General features: G+C 39.8%; 1 pseudogene; it reads right to left on the reverse strand.

Moving 5' to 3' along the window:
- Positions 1-884: 884 nt before the first annotated feature.
- On the reverse strand, positions 885-2,478 carry LOC125925206 (transcription factor BTF3-like; annotated as a pseudogene).
- Positions 2,479-8,979: the final 6,501 nt, after the last annotated feature.

The following is an 8,979-nucleotide window of genomic DNA, read 5'->3' on the forward strand; positions in this document are numbered from 1 at the left end:
TTCATTTATTTCCATGTATTTATTTCCTCTTTTAATGTTTTCATTGACCCCTTGGTCATTTAGTAGCATATTGTTTCCACATATTTGTGTTTTTTCCATTTTTTTTCCTTGTGATTGATTTCAAGTTTCATACTCTTGTGGTCAGAAAAGATGTGTGATATAATTTCAATCTTCTTAAATGTATTGAGATTTGTTTTGTGGTCTAATATGTGATCTTTCCTGGAGGATGTTCCATGTGTACTGGAAAAGAATGTGTATTCTACTGCTTTAGGATAAAATGTTTTGTCTATCTCTTAAAGTCAATCTGGTCTAATGTGTCACTCAAAGACACTGTTTCTCATTGATTTCTGCCTGGACAGTATATCCATTGATGTAATTGGGATGATAACATCCCCTAGTATTTTGTATTACTACCAATTTCTCCCTTTATGTCTCTTAATATTTACTCTATTTAGGTACTCCAATGTTGAGTGCATATTTACAATTATTATATTTTCTTGTTGGATTGATCACTTATTATGTAATGCCCTTCTTTGTCTCTTGTTTCAGTCTTTGTTTTAAAGTGTATTTTGTCTGGTATAAGTATTGCTACCTTGGTTTTTTGGTTTTTTTTCCCTTTCATTTGCATGAAATATCTTTTTCCATCCTTTTAGTTTCACTGTGTAGGTGTCTTAGGTCTGATGGAGTCTCTTGTAGGCATCAGATAGGTGAGACTTGATTGTTACTCCCCCTTCCATCACCCTATGTCTTTTGATTTGAGCATTTAGACTATTAACATTTAAAGTCATTATTGATAGATATGTACTTACTGCTATCGTGTTGTTTTCTGGCTTCTTTTGTGTGTGTGTGTGTGTGTGTGTGTGTGTGTGTGTGTGTAGATCTGTATTCCTTTCTTTTATTGCTCTTTTCTTGTGATTGATTAATTTCTGTAGTGTCCTGTTTGGTTTTCTTTCTCATTTTTTTGTGTATCCATTAGAAGTTTGGAGTTTGTGGTTCCTGTGAGATTTATATATAACATTCTAACTTTATAGCAGTCTATATTAAATTGATGGTCACTTAAGTTTGAACACATTCTAAAAGAACATTTTTACTACCCTTCCATGTTTTATGTGTCTGTTGTCATATTTTACATAATTTTACTCATTTTCTTCTAATTATGGCCTTTTCTTTTTTCCTTAAAGAACTCCTTTAGCTTTTGCTTGTCTGGGAAACTCTACCTCTCCTTCACTTCTGAATGGTAACTTCGGTGGGTGTTCTTGGTTGTAGATTTGTTTCTTCCAGCTCTTTGAATATATCATGCCACCCCCTTCTGGCCTGCAAAGTTTCTTCTGAAAACAATCAGCTGGACAGCCTTATAGGGTTTCCCTTGAACATAACTTTTTGCTTCTCACTGCTTTTAAAATTCTCTATCTTTAACCTTTGACCTTTTTTTTTAATTGGGCAAAGAACTTTATTAACCTTGTTTCAAACTTTATTTCCAGGCTTCTTCAGCTTAATTAGCTGCAAAGAATGAATTGTGTGTAAGTCAAAACCGAACAGAGCTGCAATGTCCAAGGGGCTTGGGTTTAAAAATATTAGCTATCTATATTAATTTTATCAGAGCCATAACCAAAATTTTAAAAAGCAGTCACAATACAAAATAGCAGCTCCCAGTCACTCCAAGTTTTATCTTCTTTAGAAGTTGACTCAATTCAGTTTGCTTCATTCTTGGAAGATTCATCAAAATTCTCCATAAGATCTGGAACTTCATCATCATCATCCTCTCCTGTAGCAAGTGGCCCTTTTCTAGCTACACGTTGTTTGCACAGCACTTCAGCCAGTCTTCTTAGACTAGTCAGACTGTCCACGCCAAGTTGGTTTAAGATACTGGGTAGCATTTCTGTCAGCTGCTCTGTCTCAGCGTGGCCTGTAATTGTGAAAGTGCCAGGGTTGCCTGAACTTTGGGTTGTTAAAGTAGATCACTGCTCCTTGGTTTGTGAACACATTCAATTCTTCAATACCAGAGATATTGTTTACCCCTAACTTCTTTAAGGAAAACTGAAGTTTTTTTTTTTTTTTTTTTTTTTTTTTGTATCATCTGCTGTAGCCATTCTATGAACCACCTTCTTCTTTCAGTGAGCAGCTCCCTTTCCACCAATGCACACTTTGCTTGCAGTTTGGCGACTTTCTCCTGGTTCATGATAGTTTCTTTCATCTTGCTGGAGTGGAAATAGGACCCGGGGTTGGCACTCAGGGGTCTTGGGTGGACCAGTTGGCATCAGGTACACACAGGGACACAAGATGGCCTAACTTTTGACATTTTAATTATTATGTATGTTGGTGTGGAGGCTCTTGAATTCATCTCGTTTAGAACTCTGTTCTTCCTGAATCTGGATGTGTTTTCTTCCTCAAATTTGGGAAGTTTTCAGCTATTATTTCTTCAAATACACTTTCTGCCTCTTTTTCTCTGTCTGGGACCCCTATAATGCAAATGTTTGTTTACTTGATGTTGTCCAAGAGATCCTTTATCCTCATTAAAAACATTTTTTTTTCCTTTTTACTGTTCAGCTTAGGAGTTTTCATTACTCTGACTTCAGATCACTGGTCCATTATTCTGCATCTGCTAATGTACTGTTGATTCCCTCTAGAGTACTTTTATTTCCATTATCGTGGTCTTCAACTCTGATTAGTTCCTTTATGTTTTCCATCTTTTTGTTGAAGCTCTTACTCAGTTCTTCCATTCTTTTCTCCAGTCCAGTGAGCATCTTTATAACCATTACTTTAAATGTCTTCTCAGGCATGTTGCTTATCTCCATTTCATTTAGTTTTATTTCTGAGGCTTTGTCTTGTTCTTTCATTTGGAGCACATTCTTCTATCCCTTCATTTTGCTGGACTTTCTGTGTTTGCTTCTTTGAATTAGATGGAACAGCTACTTCTCTTAAACTTGAGAAAGTGGTCTTGTGTATGGTCAACCCCTATGTAGATTATGTGTGCCTGGTGACTTTGGCTGGTTGGCTGGAACTGTGGCTGGTATGGGGGTCCTGGGGTATACCATCCTGGGCCTGTCCTGGTGGGATGGCCACAGCTGATGTGGGCATGAGATTGGTGGTCCTAGGGTTCTCTGTGCAGAGGGTGCCCTGGAAGGATGGATAAAGTTGAAATGGGTGCAAGCTGGGGTGTCCTGGGGTGCTCAGCAAAAGGGGGGCCCTGGTGGGGCAGCGGAAGCAGAGGCAGGCCTAAGCTGGGAGGTCCCAGAGTGCTCTGCACCAGAGGTGCCCTACAAGTCATCTGGAGCCAAAGTGGTATGGTTCTGGAGTGTTCTGTCATGCTTTACCTCTCTGTCACCTTGGTGACATGGCTGGAGCTGTAGTAAACACTGCCCAGGGCTAGGCTGGTGTGCACTGCACTAGGGACACTCTACTGAGATGACTGGGACAGGTGTGGGCTAGGGGCTCCAGGCCCAAGAGGTGGTAGGCCAGCCGAGACACCTGGACGCTGCTTCCATCCTTTCTACCAAGGTGGAGAAGGAACATAAATGGTGGTACTCGCCAGCCCCTCTGACCCAGAGTTCCAACCACTCTCTTTCCATCTGGCAGAGTTCTAGGGCTGGATCTTCTATATTCTAGCTGCTCTTGAAACCACAGCTTTCTGTCAGTACCCAGGGGACCTGGGGCTGGTGTGTGGTAGGGGCCCAGGGTTCACTGAGGACACAGAAGGACAGCTATGGCTCTGGACGCTGCTTCCATCTGCGTTATCAGGGTGGCTGGGGAATGTAAACCAAGGTGCTCAGCAGCCTGTTGGACCCACAGAGTTCCAGAACACCCCTCACCACAGGGCAGGTTTCTAGGGCTAGTTCCTTTATATTCTAGTTGATCTTTGGAACTGTAGGTTTTTTTGTTTGTTTGTTTGTTTGTTTTTGTTTTTTCTGTGCCCCAGGCAAACAGATCTGTTCGTAATCTCTTGGGTACTATTCCTCCTTGCTGCAATCTATAGCATCAAAATGAGAGTTCCTTTCTTCCAGTGTCTCCATCTTTCCTGCCCTTCTCTCAGTCTTTGATTGTGCAGGAGCTTCTCAGCCCACAGTTCTTCAGAGGGAATTACTCTAGAAATTGGTGTATATTTGGTGTGTCTGCGGAGGAGGTGAGTTCAGGATCTTACATCACAATCTTAAACCAGAGCCTGTAAATCCACTAAAAAAATTTTTTTAATGTTTATTTTTTAGAGAGTGAGCAAGCACAAGTAGGGGAAGAGCAGGGAGAGAGAAAAGGAGAGACACAGAATGTGAAGCAGGCTCCAGGCTCCGAGCTGTCAGCACAAAGCCAACACAGGGCTCAAACCCATGAACCTTGAGATCATGACCTGAACCAAAGTTGGACGCTTAACTGACTGAGACACCCAGGTGCCCCTAAATAAATTCATTTTAATCTTAATCTACAATTCTTTTAAAGATTCCCTTTTCACAAACCTTTTATAACTTTCCTCTTTTATATTCAGATTTTTGTCCTAAGTTTTTCCTTTTTAAATAACCAGCCTCATGTTAGGACGAGATTACTTTCTTTCTCCAACCAAAAATGCATTTCCATTCCTCATACCTTCTTCTACCAAAAGCACACATTTTACTAGAGATGTTTCCCTTATTTTTTATATATACTCATGTGTATTAGACTTAACTCTTAGAAATGTAATTTCTAGTAAAATCTAGGTAGTGTGAATCTGTTATGCCAGCATTTTTTAGATTGGCAAATTTATGAATACATTTCTAGAGACATGTGCTTCTTTATAATACAATCTTTCAATGAAGCACAAAAATATTTAGTAACTGATCCAAATATATCTTTAGTTTCTCTGTATTAAGGAAGCCAAAACTAAGTAAACCTATATTCAGTAATTAATATTTAATTTTATCTTATTTGGAAATGATCTAGATATTCAATGAATTTAACTTAACTCATCCTGTAACAAAATTTTAAAGTTTCAGGTTATCAAAAACATTGGGCAACCATTGAAAAGTTTACCTAAAAGCTTTTTAACTTTACAGGTATTCAATTTACTTATTTTTAACAGTTATGTTTAGATCATCCACAAAAACTTCATGAGATTTCAGACAAAATTAACCATTCTCCCAAGCTATTTTGTTGTTGAAAAATTTTGCAGCCTATATAATATGAAATTATTTAACTTTTAGTAACTGAGCAGAGTAGACGTTTTCACTTACAGGTCTATTTTAATTAACTCAAAAACTTTAAATTATTTGTAATGCCAAATATTTACCAGGTCATATGAACCTGAAATTTATTTGGATTAAGTTTGTATCTTATTTTGGAGAGTTTATGAATACTAAATTTATACAAATGCTTGTTAAATAGAGATGTTTTACAAATTTTGGCAGTAACATCCAGGAACAAAGAAATATCCTACCTCTAAATGACATACACACATACGCATATAGACAAATACATCTCAGAGCTTTGTTTTAAAACAATATAAAACTTACCAGTTTTTGAATCGTAGGGGGAATATTAATTTACTCAGATGATTCAACTAATTTGCTATTTTTGGAGAGGTCTTTTAGGACTGGTATTTGTCCCTGGAAGTAATCTTCTAGAAGCTGTGATCTATAGTTTGGGCAAGAGTACTAATTGCACTTTGTATTTTTAACAAGGCCTCTTTCCTTCCATTTTTTTCTTTTTCATTTTCAAGAGATTGTGGGCTGTGTTTACACTTCAAAGACACAATGAAATCTATAACTTTAAGGGACAGAGAAGAAATCTAAGTTTGTAAGTGCTTTAAGGACAGCTCAATTTTGTTCCAATGTCCTGATCTTTTATAATATCTCCAAGCATTTTGAGAGGAATAGGTCACTTTGGGGATTGGTAAAATAGGTGGGTTTTGACCTTTTTTCTAGATTTGCAGTTCTGGTTTTGTAGGGATTTGCAAGGCAAGAACTGTAATTACAACCTGAATATCAAGGGACTAACCCACCTTTCTAACTTCTTTCTGTCAGGGAGATTGAAAAGATTTATGCCTTTGTAAAGTCTGTGTACAGCATTTTGAATACACAGTTCTGCCTTGGCTTTGAATATTGGCCTTTAGCTGATGATTTGTAGGAGGGCCTAGGAGAGATTTTCGTCATCTGTTTTCTCTGTGATGGGGTGCTGTGAATCGTCATGAATCTTTCTAATTTTTCTCTAAATTTGGTAGGATCTTCTAAAAGATTTGCTGTCCAGGGGACACGAATTTCTTTTTAGTGGGGAGTTTAGGATATATGTGCAAAGGACAATGCATGAGAATGCCTGAAGCCAGGAGAGCCTGATTGCAGAGCCCTAAAAAGTAGAAGGAATTACAAGGACCACCTTCTGCTAAATTTACTTTCTGGTTTTCAGGATTTACATGAGTAACCTGTATAATTTGGCCTAAAGATTAGGCCAGAGTGCTCTCTGTAAATCCTTGAGGAAGAAGCAGTTGGAGGCCAGAGATTTTGAGAAGGAAACTTTACGTTGAATGTAGATATTAAAATGAAAAATCAGAAATTAGACTTATTAAAGGAGTCCGTAAGACCAGCCATTCTATAAAGCCTTTTTTCTTTCTTTAAAGGATCCATCATCTGGCCATTGATGAATAGGATCTTCTTAATCTTAATGATGACCCAGACCAATAAACATTTTTTTAATGGAAAGACCCTGAGGCAACTTTCCAGTCTGAGATTATGGACACAGAGGTGCCCTTGGCCCTCATTATTGAAAAGTTTTTGCCCGAAAATAGTATAAGAAAACAAAGGCCTTCATTGTACCGGAAGTAAGAATGGTGTAATCAAGATAGTTTCTCTGGTCTCCTGTGAAAATATGACACCTCTCCAGTCACAGACATGCTAGTCCATGACACTGAACAGGCACTACTGGAATGGTACATTCCAGCACTAACATAACAAGCAACAAAGGCTGAGATGAAAAATGTGTTTTATGGGCTGGGACCCCTTACGAGAAACTCCCCTGAGAGCTGGAATGGCCAGAAAAAGAATGTTGCTTATAACTGCGTACCTTTTAACAGCCTATTTGGCCACCAAGGTGCACTCAGATAGTGCATCCTCTGGATGATGGAGACCAGAGGGAATATTCTCACCAGTCACAAAGCCAAGCTCTCAAGTATATCAAGACAGACAAAAGGAAAAGCCTTGTGGATTTTTTTTTTTTTCATAGAGGACCCACAGCAAAGTTTGTCTAAACAGATGCTGGTTCAGACAGCAGGACCTATACCTGCATTCTTTCCCTATAGTAATTCTTTTTTTATGAAGCAAAAAAGCTATTCCATCTCTAGGAGGAGTTGAATTATTCAAACCAAGAGTAGTCCATCGAATTTACAAGAGTTGCTAAGCCCAAGGAACTGGTTACACAAATATTTTCTTCTGCTAATCTAAATTTAGAGAAAAAGGCCTCTCCCCACTCTTGCTCTGTCAGACACTGAAGGCAGAGAACCAGAAAGCTATTGTGGTAAAGATTCTTACCTTCTGCCAGCTGTTGATCAGTGTGTTGGCATCTCTCAGCTGCAGCAGCCTCAAAGCAAACAGTATCCAGTCTGGGAAATTTATCCCGCCCCTACGCCAACTGATGGGGTAGACAATTTTTTCTCTACCTTTAGTTGACATGAGAAGATTCACAGGAGAAAAAAAGAAAAAAAAGTCAAATTATGTGTGCATAGAGGCCCTAAGAAATCAATGACGAAGGCATGTAGGTTTTACATGTTTTAGACAAAGAAATATAAATCTGTGAGGAATGGACAGGACAAACAAAACTTATGTTCAAGAGCTTCAATTAGTAAAGAATTCTAAACAAGATTTGGGCTGAGGTAATAAATTAGTAAAAGTGACACAGTTTGTTTATAGAGGGTTTTTCAGCCCTGAATTACCTTTTTTCTGATGAGAAGAATATCTCTCCTCCTTCTGGTGCAGGGAGGGTACCTTTCACACAGGAGATGTATTCATTGCTTTCAGGCGACAAAGGAAGGTCACTGGCCATTTTTAAAGTAACTTTAATTCAAAATAATTAATATCTCACTGTGGAAATTTTTGGGTGGCCTTCTCTGGGCCCCTCCACTGGTAAACCTGGGACCTCATCAGGCAGCCAGACCGAATGGAGACTTGCCAGTTTAATGCTGCTGTCTCAGAAAAATTTTCAGGAGGAGGGTTCCCTCTGCCCTGGAGGCCATGTAGGTAGTTTGGGACAACCGGGACTACACATTCCTGAAGGTTCTAGGCTGCCCAAGGCTGGAACTGCACAAGCACAGGCCAGGGAAGCCAGGGACCTGTTAAAAGGCAAGTGTCAGGAGGCTGGGTCACAGGAATGGGCTGTAGGGGGTACCAGGCATCTGCCTAATTGCAAACGCTAACCTACATGAATGTGCGTATTCCCCCCTGAAGACAGAGCTGGAGGAAACTGAACTGCCTTGCCAAGGTGTAGACGGGCTGACTGATGGCGTATCCTCCAACAAGAGACATCTGGGAGTCTTGATTACTGGATTTGTTCTGGAAAGTCAGTCTTGTTTCTTCCAGCGATGCCTTTAAGGGGGAATACGCACATTTGTGTAGGTTAGGGCTTAGAATTAGGCAGATGCCATGGATCCTCAAAAGCCCACTCTTGAGATCTGAACTCTCCCAACGTTATCCAGTTCCAGGTCCCTGGGTCCCCTGACCTGCATAGCTGGTGTTTGCTTAGTATGCAGCCCATTAGCCCACTGAGGGTAGCTGTGGCCCTCCAGGCCTGTGGAACTCAGGCCAGTTCCCAACCACCTACATAACCTCCAGGGCAAAGGGATCCCACCCTCAAAAATCTTCTGTGGCAACACCTTTAAACTGGTGACAGTCAGTACATATTTGACTGGCTGCTTGATGGGATCCTGGGCCTCTCCAACAATCAAGGCTCCCAGGTGTCTCTTACTGAAGGGTACCTCATCTAGTTTGCCCAGCCCCACCCTGGCAAGGCAGTCCGGTTTCTTTCAGTGATGTC

Source organism: Panthera uncia, chromosome F1 (genome assembly GCF_023721935.1).
Source record: "Panthera uncia isolate 11264 chromosome F1, Puncia_PCG_1.0, whole genome shotgun sequence".
Classification (NCBI taxonomy): domain Eukaryota; kingdom Metazoa; phylum Chordata; class Mammalia; order Carnivora; family Felidae; genus Panthera; species Panthera uncia.